We start from the raw sequence: 15,802 nt of genomic DNA on the forward strand, positions 1-15,802 counted from the left end.
GTAAAAGGAAAAAAAAGCTTTGCCTGAAAAAATATGACAGAAAAGGGCCATGGGGTAGACAATAGTGGATTTAGAAATTATTATCCTTCTTAGACAATTTTAGCAAACCAGCCTTTTAGGTGTATCTGTCTTGATTATTTGAAACTAAATGTTTTGCACAGGAAATGAAAATGGGTTGATTAAGCATATTCTCATTCTTACCCCATGCAACCTGTATATTACCATGCTACCCTGGGATGTAGGGTAGCTACAATGCAGAGGTAATAGATGGCAAATTGTTTCAGGCCCCAGTGGTTCTGGTGTGTGATTATGATACAGGCTAACAATCATAGATATTGCTTCGGAAAGTCATGTACAGCTCACCCATTCACTGAGCTGCTCATGGAAGCCGGGGGATTTGTGTGCTTCAGCAAAGCATATGTTAGAAAAGAGTTATTTATAATGAAGTCTTGCAGATGAGTCTCATTTCTCTAACTCCTTCATGTGGATTATGGCTTGTGAAGACAGGAAAGAAGAGTTATACTGAATTGTTCTGTAAGTCATTATCTTCCCTTGACATATGGCACAATTTCTTGTTGGAAGCAGATGCTGTCGGTGTAGCAACCCAGCACCAGCAAAGACATTGTCAGTTGTATGGTTACATTACAGTGAGTGCATAATTAGTCATTCTATATCTACTTTTACTTTATTTTCAAAACTAGGGTGTTTAACAAGAGAAGGTTATGGAGGAAATGTAGCTTTTCTAATTCAGTCAGAATGCAGACTTGAGAATTGAGGAGTATTCACTTCACACCTCTTCCAAGTTCAATTTAAACTGAACTAGCACTAAACTAACAGGTTCTCTGAATGTATTTATCATAGATATACTTAAATGTCTCCTGTAAATTGAAGTAGGATAAATATATTAGAAAATAAGCAGGTATTTCCTTGGGGGTATCTATGTTCTTTCTAAAAAGTTTCATTTCAGACACTTAGAAGATATCTAGTACATCAGTTTTATACAATATTTGTGATCGTATAGTATGTCATATGAATTAAAAAAAAAAGGCAAAGGAAAATTAAAAAAATCCCTGAGAATATAATGGCAATTACACTTTAAAGATATTTTAGACACTTCAACTTCTATATGAAAGATATGAAGAAAAACCTGACCAAACTTTTCCATTGACTCAGCCTTCAAGAACAGATTTTAAGGTTTTATAAAGTAGCTGTTGAAGCTTTCTGACATCATGGTAGCCTGTTAATAGTACTTTGGAACTACTCAATGGATGTATCAAGGTCTAATCTGACTTCCAGTGAGGTCAACAGAAAAGCTGTCGGATGCGGCCCTTGAACAGGACCCTGTGACTGAGATGTGCTGCTGGGTGTCAGTTACAGAAAAAACAGACAACCTTCAAGAAGGGAACAGTTTAGTTTTTGTTGCTGAGAGTCGTTTCTGATTTAGGGACAGTAATACCCAGACCTTCACTTACCGTGTGTTAAAAAAACGCACATATATGTAATTTTACCATTATTCTAGAAAATTTTTTGATGTACTGAAAGTGGACAGGAAAGGGTTGTTTTTTTTTTTTTCCTTCTGCTAGTAGTCAACAGGTACAATAAACAGGATCCAGAGTATTTTATTTTGGAAATAATCAGAAATTTGAGAAGCAGTCAGATTCAGTGACTGAAGAAAATGGGATTCTCAGTTTCTCAACAGTTGCATATTAGAATTCCCATTATTCTTCAGAACGGTGTTCCCAGTTTTATTATCATTCATTTGAATAGATACCTTCTATATCGAGCTTTAATCACATGGCTTAATATTATTATAATCAAAGCAAACCCTCCTCAGAGATTATATGCTACACTTGAATACTTACCTTCTATACCAAGCTTTAGTTGCATGACCTAATATTATTATGATAACCAAAGCAAACCCTCCTCAGAGATTATATGTCTCTTAATGAGGACATGGATAACTGAGAAACCTTTATTGTACATATTTTACATGTTAACCTCACAAACACCAGCTCCTAATAAACCGTCGTTTTTATTGTATGATTTCCTCATTGTGCCTATATAGTATTCAATGTCTTTAAATTTAATTTCAGCTAGCAGACAAATAAGAAGTTACCTAGCAACTTACACAGATTGCCTACCTCCCTACTGACAGATGTAATGACTAAATAAAGGGAATAAATATTTTTTTTCTAGTTTTTTAATTAAGTGTTTACAACTATTTGAACCTTGGGAAGCAAATCAAATGTGTCCCATAATGACAAACATTGAGTAAGAGCTACTTTTCCTGACTGCGACAATTTTTGTTTATATTTTTTTTTTTCCTAATTCAAGTTATTACTGTAGAATTTATTAATATAAACAACTTTAAATTATGGGTCTTTTAAGACATCTCCTGGGCCACTTCCTGAGATCACTTTTTACCAGCTTTATCAAAGTAAACCAGCACCAGTCTCCCACAGATGCTGCAGATGTTCAGCATCATATTTGACTATTAGGTCAACTACTCGGGGACTAAAAGAAGAACAAAACTTTATTCTTCATGTTCTGAGAAGCACTGTGGCCTTCAGCCTGGCACATTTTGCACTTCCCATGCATATGCTATAATGGTACGCTATGATCATTTTCAGAGCACTTCTCTTAGCTCCATAAAAGAACATGTGCTAAAAAAGATGAAATTGAGATAAGGCTCATGGTCTTATGGTACATCATTGTTTTTTTATAGAACATAGCATAACAGAGGAAATCACAGGTCATATTTTGCTACCAATCCAATTATTTACTTCAACTTGTTCAGGCTTGTCTCTGTAAATAAAAATTCACAAATATTTTAAAGCAATATGTAATACAGAGAAATGAGAGGTCAAAAATATCTTCATTCAGTTCCCTTTCAGAAAGGATATAACAGCAAAATTAACCCAAGCTGGTTCTCTTCTCACTAACTCCTTTTTCTGTCTTTTGCTTTCTGATAACAGAAGACCAAGTCTATTTTTCTGCTTCACACACAGAACTCTTTATGCAATTAAAATGCAATATTGAAAATGATAATTTATATAAACATTTATTGCAAATGGTGTGTGTGTTGAGTGACCTGTTTTGTGGCAGTGTTTCCTACAGAAGTTCGATTTTATGCAACCTATCTGGAACAAACTCCCGGAGCATTTTAACTCTGGAATACAATTTTAAGTTTGGTCTCCAGATGGTACAGCTCCTTAGAGTTTTACCAGTCAAGTCACAAATAAAGTTATCTATGCGAAAATAATAATTGACAAAGATAGGTGCTTGTATTTAGCAAAAATCTATCCACTCACAGAAAACTGTCATCTGCAGTGCAGAGAACGCAGTTGGCTTTCTTTATTGACACAGACCCACAGAGAATTAGCATAAAACTGCATCATTTGTTTTCTAAAGTTGAGGAGCCTTGTTGGTGGTCCCTTCCCATTGTGCATGAACTGTTCCCAGACCCAGGAATCCCTGGGGCCAATGGACTTGTTTCCTTGGTGGGGCCGTGATCCTGCCAGCCTCTGGACCCCCAGATCCCTATCCTCATGGGGTGGCCTTCCCAAAGTCTTTGGAAATAGGAACTTTCTCTGTGATGTCCTTAGAAATCATTGAGAAAACGTTTCTGATTACTGACAAAAGATGAATGACTTCCAATGTTATTGCAGACCAAGGAATACATTCAGAATTATGGAATCTATTTTACAAGAAAAAGCATGGAACATTATTCTGCTTTCAGTTTAAAATGTGAACAAGGTCAAGTGGAATATCCGTCAATTCATCATCTTTTGGATTTAAATTCAAATTACTCTAGTTTGAGGCTTGCTTCCCTTATTTTAACAGTGCTAGAACAAAGCCCATGCTGCTCAAAACTACACATCTGTCTGTCCAGTAAACCTTTGGATGCAGAGGTTCAATGGCATCTTTCTGGTCCAGCTTCTGTGCTAATATTAACCTGTCCGGTTTTCATGCGTGTAATGGTGCGGGGAACAGCACGGCCTTCATCTGTCCATCTGCTCTGGCTTTCACCTGAAGCTCAGATGAAAGAGGAAATTTTCATACATTGTTGTGAATCTGCTTGCAATTTCATTATCTGCAAGAGAGATTTCTTTCCCCCACCAACCGTTATCTTGTCATTTTTCTTTTCCTGTTCTCTGACAGGTATAATTATTTTTAACACTTTTGCATTCTAACTGTGAAGTATTTATTTCTGAGAACTTATATGTTACCCACTGTGTTTTCTGGTATTATTTATGATACTGCATTGCTTTCCAAAGTTGATAATTGTTTTCTCAGTGCCTCAGAAATATCATTCTGTAAACACTGGACATGTTCAGCAGCTCTGACAACTTCGGTTAAAATTTAGCACTCAGTTTTTTGCAGTCATTTGTGCATATTACTAATAATCTAAACTAGATACATATTGAGTTGAATTGTACTTATTTGGAACTCAAAACCAGCTGGTGCCTCCATTCTGCAGATCCCATTAAGCCATAGATAGATACGAGCTATCTTTAAATGTCTGCAGTTTCTCAGAAAAGAAAATGAACCTGTGTTGAGTTCTGTGCTGTCACTGCTGGTTTGTTTTCAGTTGTGAAATGAATTCATTTATAGGAGTTTTGATATCTCTGTCCTACACTTCAGCTCTCATGGAAGGTATATGTAATTATTTCAGTGAACCTACTTAAACTAGAAAACTACTACATATGTGCTTTTCTATGTGATTAAGCGCTTTGCAGACTGAAGCTCTAATACATTTAACAGTTCCCACATGCTCTAGGATGTGGAAAATGAGTGTATTTGTAGAAATCCATATTTTCATTTAACTATTCAACATAGCTGTGGGCGTAGCTTTTATTAGACATATGTTTGATTCTTTCTCTTATTATTGTCCATAAAGATTTGAGTTTTAGACAGAAGCTTTGATTAGCTGAAAAATATAAATGGCAATTTACAAAATTCCTAATAAACAGAGAAAAATATAAGCTGAAATCTTAAAGACAATATATTCTCGCATATGTATGTGTGAAAGATTTCCCAGCAGTTATAAACTGTATAAATGCTTATTTCTCATTTTTGTGAAACTGAGAAATTTCTGTGTATACATAAATTTTTAATTCCTTCCTGAGATTATTTCATTCAAACTTTCATCAAAGTCCTGCCCACATGAAACTAGTACTTCTTTATTTCTCAGTCTACTGATATTTTAATGGCTTTTATTTGGATATGAGAAAATTGTATTTTTATGAAGAATATGCTCCCATGATTCTGATGTACCACAAAGCACTTAGGTTTAAGTAAACACTGTCTGAATAACATAGTCAACTTCAGAAAGGGAAGATACTTAAAAGGAACTTAACTGACAGGAAAAATTACTGAAAAGAGACTCACTTCTGTCCTAGTCCAAACCAGGACACACCCCAAAACCAGAAACAGTAAAAGCTTTTCAAGTGAATGCTTGACTAAGTAAGTCAAGCTACGTGTGGAGCTGTACATGAATTCAAATATGAATTCACACTGGAGAAAACAGCCTCCCGAGGTTTAATGAACTACATACAAACAACAGGAAAGTTCTCCAGGGAAGTAATAAATTGTTTCCTTTACTTCTACATTTGTGAAATCAGTGGCTGCTTAATCTAGTTGGATAAAAGCCTTTAAGATGAAACAAAAAAGAGATTTTTATTATGGACCTTAGAACTCTAGGGTAGCCAGGAGACAGCTGAGAGCATGGCACCATGCTGTCTGCAGTGACATTACCATAAACCAGCAAAATCTAGAGCTGCTTTAAAATGAGCACAGCTAAGAGTCTGTACTGCTCTGTCATGAGCTCCAGCCCTCTGAAACACAGGGTTTTAATACTGTGGAGTCTTTCTTCTTAAGCCAGTGTTTTTAAAGTGTTTTTTTAGGAAGATAAACACACCTCCCCCTTCTTGTTTCTCCACTCCACACCCCAATTTAGTTAACTTTTAAAATTCACAGTGTGTGCTGTACTGAATACACTCTTGTACCTTCCCCGACACTTAGTGGGAAAAAATGGCCAGTCACAGCAGCTTAAACATATGACATTTTAAGCAAAAGTGATTCAGAAAAAGACAACTCTCTTTGCAACAAGAGAGAGCAAGCAACATAGCTGTCATTTGTTAAATTGTGTATTGTCTTGTTAAATTTCTAATTCCTTCTGCAAGCAATGTATCTTGGATCTCTACAGCAGTCTGTGGATTCTTATGTGTAACATCAAAGAAGTCATTTTCCTTCTCCCCTCCCCCCAGTCGTCAACATGCTAATTTTCCTGCTTTCTCTGGCATATTATGTTGTTACATAGAATGACTAAAGCTCTCTGTTTACCTTCTTGCACATACCTTGAACACTTTATCATCAGAGTTTTTGCACTTGAAAATATATGTGTGAATGAAAGTTGTTTCTATAATAAGAGCAGAAGAAAATTAAATTATTGGCACTATTCAGAAGGAAATATTTTGATTGCTGGCTTCTTCTTGTCACCAAAGGTCTGTCACTTAGCAATGTACCAGAATTCATGTGAAATTTAAACCTCTGGCTCTGGGAATACCTTCTGCCACAGACAGACAGAGTCACCAGAACTGGCTTTGCAGTTCTATTTCATTTTTCTTTATGGTTGTACTCTGGTCATGTGTATCCCCTGAACTCCTCATCTTGCTGACTGTTTCTTTGATGATGTATCGTTGCAACATGTCATCAGTATGCTGTGAGAACCTATTATACTGCTATATATCGTTAGAGACCCTTCTCTCAAGACAAGTTACTATTATATATCATTAAAATTATGGCCTGTAGGAGCAGGCATCCAGGAGAGGGAATCTTAGAATTTTATGTGGGGGAAAAAATCCTAGTTTATAGGTGAGTTGGGGGAACGGGAGGAAAGTAATACAATAGGTGGGAGTTTTAATATAAATAATAATAAAAATAACTATTATCTGTAATATAAATTTTGTATCTAGAAAGAATTTCTAAGTCGTAAAAAGAGACTCATGCACCACAGAAAATGTTTATAACTGAAATTTTTTATGCATAAGACCTGCTGTACTGTGCTGTAAATCAGTGAGTAATGACAGTCATGGGCAGTCTGTGCAGAACCAAGTCTAAGAACCATTTTGAAACTAAGAGGGACTGTAGAATTTTACAGAATGTAAAGTACAAAATTCACAGTACGAATCTGCCTACAATGCTATACTAAATTTGTATAACTTCCCCAGTGTCTTAGAAATAATAATTTTAAGTGATGACAAGCTTGAGAAATTGAGTAGAGAGAGGAAGCTGTGGCTTCTGCTCATAGGAGTTTCCAAACATATGGAAACTGTAAATGAGTGTGCAGACACACACAGTTCCTATTGAAGTTGCCAGAAATTAACTGAGGTTACCCAGGAACAGAGTCTGAATGTTTATTTTAACCTTGTTATGACAATGATCTTTGTCAACTTTTCTTGTTAGTGAGGATTTTACAAATATATACTCATTAATGCCTTTCCAATGCAAATACATTTCCTACTTTGTAACATAAAAATGTACTGATCCTCAAAAATAATAAAAAATGAGGACTATACATATATGTACATATATGTTACACAAAAGCACAGTAACAGTGATGAAATTGTTAATAAGATGAGAAGAGAGTGAGAAGCAGGAAGAAACATTCAAGTGTCCACTAGTAATCAGTTAAAAATATTGGATAGTTATTGGTATAAAAAGTATAATATACTTAAAACTATTCTAACATTTCTGTATATTTATCTTTCCCATGCAACAGCAATGCAATAGAAGTTTGAAGCCACTCAGAATTAGGATATTAATGCTGTAATTTAGATGGATCACAGGACATTGAATCATTTCACCTTTGAATTCAGTTAAATGTCTGACAGGTTGGGATAGTGCTGGTATGACCAATATGATACAGTTTGATCGTCTTTTGAAATACTTTCAGAGATGCACTGGGGTTTATTAACAGGGATTTGCTTGTTCTTTTATTGATCAGTCATACAGATCACAGTACCATCATTAATTTCTTTACTTGTTAAGCCCTAAGCCACCTATATCTAAGCACTACTTAATGAAATTACTCTCCTGAGCCAGAGATCTGGAAAAATAAAGAAAAACGTAAGTTTAAAAGGGTGAGAGAACAAGGATACAGATAGAACCAGTTATTCCTCTTGCAAGTAAGAGTACAGGGAGACTGAAAGTCTGTGATTCAGTGTGTTGGAGGGGAGGGAAAACTCAAGGAGGGAATGTCATTTAAGGAAAAATGTTGACTTTCTTCTGTGCTGTGCTTTGGATAGAATGTTAGTACAATAATGTAAAAAAAAAAAAAAAAAGAAATACAGGAATTCTAGTATAAGTGTATAAGTGTCTCTCTGAACTCCTTCCTTGATTCCATGTATATATCTCTGATCTTAATTTATGTGAGCTTGGTACTTACACAGGAGCTAAACTGCTATTCTGGCAGAATGGACCCTTTGGATATCTATGTGGGTGGTAGGGTGGGAGAGTGATAAAAATTTATTTACACAGCTTCATCCATCTGCTTAGCACTTGAAGTGAAAGTTGAACTACTTAGTCTATTCCCATATGCCAGCAGCCTATCATGGTAAAAAAGGCTTCTAAGTAGTGTGAATGTAGCTAGCCAGAAGCTGCTTTTCTGACCTATACTGCTGTAACTGTTTCCGTCACAGTTATCTTTACTCGCAGAGTGAATGTTTTCTTTTACATCAGATAAATGTTGAAAGTTTGCTTTTTGAGACCTGAATGCTACAGATTGTGAGCTTACCATTCCTAGCTTGCCTACCGGCCATTGTTGCTTCTTGGTGCCTCAGCACACATCTTGAGTTTCAAAACTAGTATAGCATGCTTGATCAGTTGTAGTTATGATAGAAAAATTGTGATAAGTTTGCATATGAAACTAGGAGAATGTTGTCTTAGTTTGAGATTCTTGCATATCGTGGACAAAAATTTTCATCAACAGCCTTGCTCTCAAATGCCAATATTAAGGAGACTCTTCACTGCACCATTCAAATATCTCTTCTGTTTAGCAGAGCAGGTGACATTGTTACTGAAAATAAAACCAGTGTAAGGAGGGTATGAAGAATCACAGATTGTATTTTGATCAAATAAATTAAAATAAAATAAAAATCAAACTTCCTCAATAATATTACATCTCCCTCAATGATATTAAATCTCTCACTGCATCCTATTGCTGTGACTAAGGAAGTGAGAGGGGAAGATGCTAATAGTGATTAAAATTAGAAAGAGAAGTGTGAATGTTGTATCCCAGTTTTTGCTGATGTTGTACAAATATGTAGGTTTTGGAACAGAATTAAAATGTATGTTTTGAGTTTGGAATTTTTTGTGAATACCATAACAATAAACACTATACATTTAGGGATGAATCAGCAAGAACTCTGAGGTAGACACTGACAGGCCAATGGTGGAAGGGGCTTCTGCATGATGTCTGGTCCAGCCCTCTGCTCAGAACACAACCAATGTAGGCTGAATTGCTCAGGGTCCTCTCCAGTCAAGTTTTGATGAATCCAAAGAGGGAGAAGTATGAAAATGTGTGTTCCTGTTTAAAAAGCTGTCGAATTCTGGACAGCTGCACAGTCTTCACTGAACTCATGGAAGCAGATGCTGGCCATTAGCAACATTTTACCACCAACACTGTATCACTTTGGCTGAAGCTCAAGGCACAGGAATTAGTTTCTTTTAAAGTGCAGGCAGCATTTCCACTCATTGACCTCGCTTGGCTACTTTAAGCCATATGTGTTAATGTAACAGAAACTTCTAATAACTTGGAATTTCTAGAAGAATGTGCAGCATATTTTTAGGCATCAGTTGTGTTGAGCACTGGAAAACTTGCTTTGCAATGTATTCTGCTAAAATTCTAGCTCTCTTATAGGACAGGAGGTAAGAAGAATATTAGCTCTTGAATTTCTACAGGTATACTCAAGCATACTGAAGAATTCTTATCTCATGGTGCTATATTATAATTTTACAGACACCAGATTTGCCATATTTGCAAGTTTAGAGTATGACAGCAAAACTATTTTCATAGTCCCTGACAATGTCTATAGAAAATCCAATCAAGGTGCAAATAAGGATTGAACACTGCTTATGGGAGTTGACAAAGGATGCATCGAGAGATTTTTGGATCCAACAAGTGTACCGAGGAATAATAAAGAAATTGATTTATTTTTTAAAATGGAGCCTCTGATCAAAGAATCCTTGTGATAGAACAGAGCCAACAATTTTTCATCCCCTATGTCAATGCTTTGATCTACAATAAGTAAATTCAAAAGAGAATCTGATGTCACATCACAAGTGCATCTGCTTGGTATCTTGAACTACAGGCCTGTGTTGCAGAGATCTGTCAGTTCCTGCTCTGATGCCCTGTCTGACGCTTCTCTGATGCTGCTTTGAAATAACAAGCTGTTGGACATCATAACTGCCTCCATGATGAAGAGCTTAGTCATATGCCAACTGCATAGCAGCATCCCAATGACATTGCTTTGCTTTCTATTGCTCTTAGCACTGATGATTACAGGTAGTTTTGGATTGCTCTCCTTTTTACTTCTTTTCATGAATACAATGTATATGATGACCTGTATGTTGAATTAATGCCCAATTATTTTCTTTGTGTGTCCTACTCATGTGAGGATAGGTGGATTTTCTGCTTTGTAAGTAAATATTTGAGAACTGGAACAGGCAAATAAGGTCAGCATCATACATACATTCACTGAGATTTTAAGCAGCTTTTGTTGTAAAAAGTAAAGGCAGAATTTCCTTAGGATGTAGTTCTACATGGCCTAACAAACTAAGACAGACATTGCCATATCTTTATGAACCAAAGTAGAACTTAAACAGATAAATGGCTGGATATTCATACCATGGACTCCAGATAAATCAATGATGTGTAATTCATTTAAATTTCCTTTCCAGTCAGCATAGAGAGGAGGACAATTTAGCAATCTTACATTATTCATATAATCTAACTTAGACATTTAAACTCCCTGCAAAGTTAAAACGTGCAGTAGAATTTCTAAGAAATGTTAATATAGAGGAGCCAAGAGTACTACGCTGCTGTGATTTGAAAGTAATTGTGGTTTCTGTATTGTAATTGGTACTTTCTAAGGGAGAAAATTTCATTGAGACTGATGTCTGGTTGACTAAGGAATAAAGACCAAGTGACTTTTTTTGATATTTTTGTTTGTTTGTTTCAAGTAAATTTTGCTTAAGAGAGCTATTTCTTTAGTATTTGCATTCAAGACAGTGAAAACTGACTACAAATGCATCTCCCCTTCATTGTACATGTATAACAGTATATCTCGGGGTGTGAAAATCTATCCATTCACAAAACTATAGCTGTGATTAAATAGGTTGTGATTTTAAACTATTAGCACTGGAGGTTTGGCTTCTGTTGCTTCCAGAGGTCATAAGTTTTACTTTGCTTTGGACTTCTGGGGCAGATAAATCAGAGATACTCACTTTTCTCATGGGCGTGTTTACAGATACATTTTAAAATGTTTGAGCCTAGTTTCTCGTGACTTCTGAAGGCAGAAAGACTATGGAAGAAGTGGATGGAGGATGGCAAAGTCCTCTTAAAGACTTTTTTTTTTTTTTAATGTTGGCCTTAGTAGTATTTCTCTGATTCACCTTGCATATTGGGAAATACTTAATGCACAGACGTGCTAGGTTGCAAAATATTATTACAAAGTACAGGAAAATAATGATATTCAAGAAAGTGCTCTTTGATAATTGCATGTTAAGATTCAAGTCACAGGCTGTGATTCTGATATTTTTGGTCATTAGTGGAGCAGATTAAAAACAAAACAAAAACATGCATCTGGGAAAGGTAATGAAATATTCTGTTTGATCTAGCAATTTCCTGTTGAACACCTCCACATTCTGTTATTGATTTCTGCCTGGATAATGATGTTATAAAACAAAACAACCCTAACAAAGTATCAAAACAGTATATGATGTCTCCACAAATGTTAAAATTACTCCTTTTCCCTGACACCCTGTCCCCCCCTCAATTAAAAAAAAAAAAATGGGAATCAAGTCACTGAAATGTTAAAATTTGGGTTGATCTGTGCTCTGGATTTTCTAGAATATTCAGTATTCCATATTGATAATTAGTAGAACTCAGGAACTTTTTTTTTTTTTTCTATAGTGAATTGTTTTTCACTTTACCACTGGTTAACCAACTCCTCCCCCACCCTATCAGCCCAAAATCTTTTTTTAACAGTGTGTAATCCTATTCGCTTAAAAGAAACCACACAATTAGAACAAACTACAAGAAGTCAGTTTTACTACTATCTTTTAGACCTCAGTGTTTTCCATCCCCTCTTGGTACCTGAAAATGAAATTCCTGAAATCCATACATTTCTCATTTTACTTCTGTCTTAGTCACAAAAGAAAAAAAAAAAACATCTATTTTCAATAAGACAGTCTTTTATTATTTTAAGATAATAAAATTAGATAGTGTTTGTACCAGGTGCTCACTCCTTTCTACTTCAGTCTTTATTCCAGTAGTGAATTCTCTGTTTAGTTTAAGTATGTCTTATCAGCCACATACTGTTTCTAATTGTTTCTGTCTTAAGATTTTACCCTTGCCATCATAGAGACGTACCATTTTGTCTTCTGTCTCATTCCTAATATGTGCTTTGCTTCTCTAGACTTTTTTCTAGAGTTTATTGCCATTAGACATTACAGCTGTTGAAGTAATGATAGAAATGTGTTCCCTCAGGCACTCCTACACTGTACATGTTTCGAGTCAGCGTACATGTTGGCACACAATTGTCTTCATAGTTGCAAATTTGGTGACAAACCTGAAATCATAAGAGATCAAAGATGACTTCATCAGTGTAAGTTTGATGGTGCCATGGTGTTGCAGATGAATTTTAATTTCTTCCATCTTCTTTCTTGCTTGAGGTCACCCAAAGATCACAGGATTTACTGGAAGCTCTCCTCTGATAGCTGTGAATGTTTCCTATACTGATCAGTAGTATAAAGTGAATATTCCACCTTTGATGCATCCCTGTACCATGTGTAACAAATGCTTAAATGAACTGTTTTTAACCAAACAGCAATAAGAGGCATTGTTTCCTAACAGAATTCTACACCAAATCCCTTAGTGCCGAATCTATTAAATAATCATACAAGTGATGTAGCATCTATCTGTAAGTGACACACTCAGCAGTACTTCCGTTACAGTCTCCTTCCTTGTCTTAGACCAAAAGAAACTGTGATTTAGGTCCACAGTTCTGATCTGCAAGCCCAGGGGTAGGTGCTGGGCCGTGGATTGTGTATGCAAATGGATAACTTCCCTGCCACTGGGTGATGTCTCCAAATGGCAAAGTTAGATATGCATAGGATACCCCCAGTGACAATTAATGTATTACTGAAGCTAAATGTTATTAAACATTATAGTTTCTATAGTGGAGATTAAAACAAGAATGCAGTACATTTTAACAACATAATATAATCTGGTATTGTGGCTGTCCAAGCATTTCATGAGAGGTAACACAAGGACATGAGGATTTTACTCTCCATGCATCTTTCTTCAGTCAGAATTCCCTTGGCTGTTGCCAGCATGCCTGCTGTGGTTGTGCATGCCTGGTTTGCTCAAAAGAGCAATCACCTGTTGAGAGGACTCTGTTTAGTGTTGCTTTGGTATAAATTCAACTGTAGCCAGATTTGCTACTGATGCAAGAACTGAAAGAACTGTGAGACACTAAAATATTGTGTTGAAAATCAGAATGCCTTTCTGTATTTTAAAATTCAGAATAAAAGAAACAGTGAACAAAATACAAACAAGGAAATGCTGCCACTACCTTGCTATCTTCATGTGTTTGCACTATGAGTGAGGGATCACAGGCTCTGGTCAGACACTTTGTTTGGTTTTTTTGTCCATTGTAGCAGTGACTGAACCTGTGACTAGTATTTCATTGCTGCTCTGATGATAATTACTTTACCTTTTCTGCCAGAAATCCCCTCTAGTTGTAGTTCAGGGTTGGGTTTTTTTTTTGTGCTGTGGAAAATAATTAAGCAGTTACTGCCTGCCCTGAAATGCAAACTTTCTCTCAAAGTATTATAGCTGAACATGGCTGAACTAAAACCTAGATACAGAATTAAGAGGCAACTTAGTATCTAGCTGTTTCTTAAAGAACTAAGAGATCTAGTCTCAAATTTGACCAGATGCTCTCAGGGATACAAACCCTGAGGGTTTTCTCACACAAAGTTCTGTTGTGAGCCAGGATGCCAATGAAAAGGATTTTCTGCCTATCTTGTGCCGTGTTGTTTCTATGAAACCTCCTGTTACTGGTTCTATTTAGAGTTGCAATATGACATCCATAAACCTGAGTGGTCTGGGTGCTCTGTTGAGGTTCAGTGTTTTGCGTTCAGCCTGCACACATGGAAATGACCATGAAAGTCTGTGGGGAGTAAGCTTTATGCTTACTCTTGTATTGAAACACTATGAAATTCTTCCATATGAAAAGAAATGTTTTTCTTTATTGGGACAGGGCCTTTATTTCTGAGATTAGAGATTTGTATTTTTAAGGAATCAAATCTTGGAGGGGCACACGCATGCAAAAAAGCTAAACTGAATTTGTCTTAGGTTTAGAAGCAGTCTCTGGTCTTCTTAGGGATCACAGATGGTCACGACAGAACCAAGAGCAGTTATCTTTTTCTCTACCTTAGCCTTAGTATGAATTAAAAAATAATCAGTGGATTTAAGTCAAATTCCCAGAAATCTGCAAATGTTTTAATTGAAATAGCATGTGGATTAACACAGTTTAGCATGAGAAGAAGGGGAGACAGGCTCAGTGACAGTTTTACTGTTCAGTCTGTTCCTTAGAAGATCAGTCAGCTTATTTTAAAGACTTATCAACAAACTATTGAACTGGCTTAGCTGCAAAATACAGTCTTTTGTGGAGATAATCCTTTCTGTTGCTTGTATGATATTGGATGGTGGAGAGGGGGAGACAAATGTCAGGTAGTATTTCTACCACCTGATTTGTTTCAGGGCGGTTAGATGATGGAAAGACTTCAGTATGGGAAAAATATAGTGGCATAAACAGAAGTACAAAATAAGCCTTGAAAGAATTCAACTAAAATGCAAGTGTAATGCTCATAGAAGGATAAAGTTAAAAATAAATGTTTAATGTAGCTCTGGAGCTGAAAAGGGACAGTTTAATGGTTCTGATCATTTAGTATCTGCTACCTGTAACAGAGTTGGTAAGACCATGGAGAAAGGAATCCAGTCCTAATCGTAACCAGTGAAATGTATGCAAACAGTCCTTAAAGATGAGGAAAGCATAGTTCACCTTCACCATAGTTTACAGGTAAATTGCTTTTATTTGGAAGACTATTAGTATTGAAGCTTTAAATAAAAAGCAAAAGAGCTAAAACCAACAACAACAAAACCCCACTAAAAACTCTCAGCTTGTCAGTCATCCATTGAAGAACATCTCATTTTTCTGAAGAGCGTTTTCAGTGGGCATTAAGAATATGTATTGAATAGAGGTCTTGATGGCAGGGAATGAGAAATTTCTATCTAGAGGGATCTCAGTAAGGCTTTTCCATGAATCTGTAGGCAGATTCCCAGATACACATTGCCTCCCAAAAGAAAATGTAAAAAGAATAATTTTGGAATTATAGCTGACTTTGCATACTGGGTTTCTTTCTATAGTCAATGAGAATTTAATGAGAATAGGATTAGGCTCCTACATTGTAAAATATTGTAATAGATACTTACTGGATGACTGTATATTGA

Source organism: Streptopelia decaocto, assembly GCF_964273445.1.
Source record: "Streptopelia decaocto genome assembly, chromosome: 10".
Taxonomy (NCBI): Eukaryota; Metazoa; Chordata; class Aves; order Columbiformes; family Columbidae; genus Streptopelia; species Streptopelia decaocto.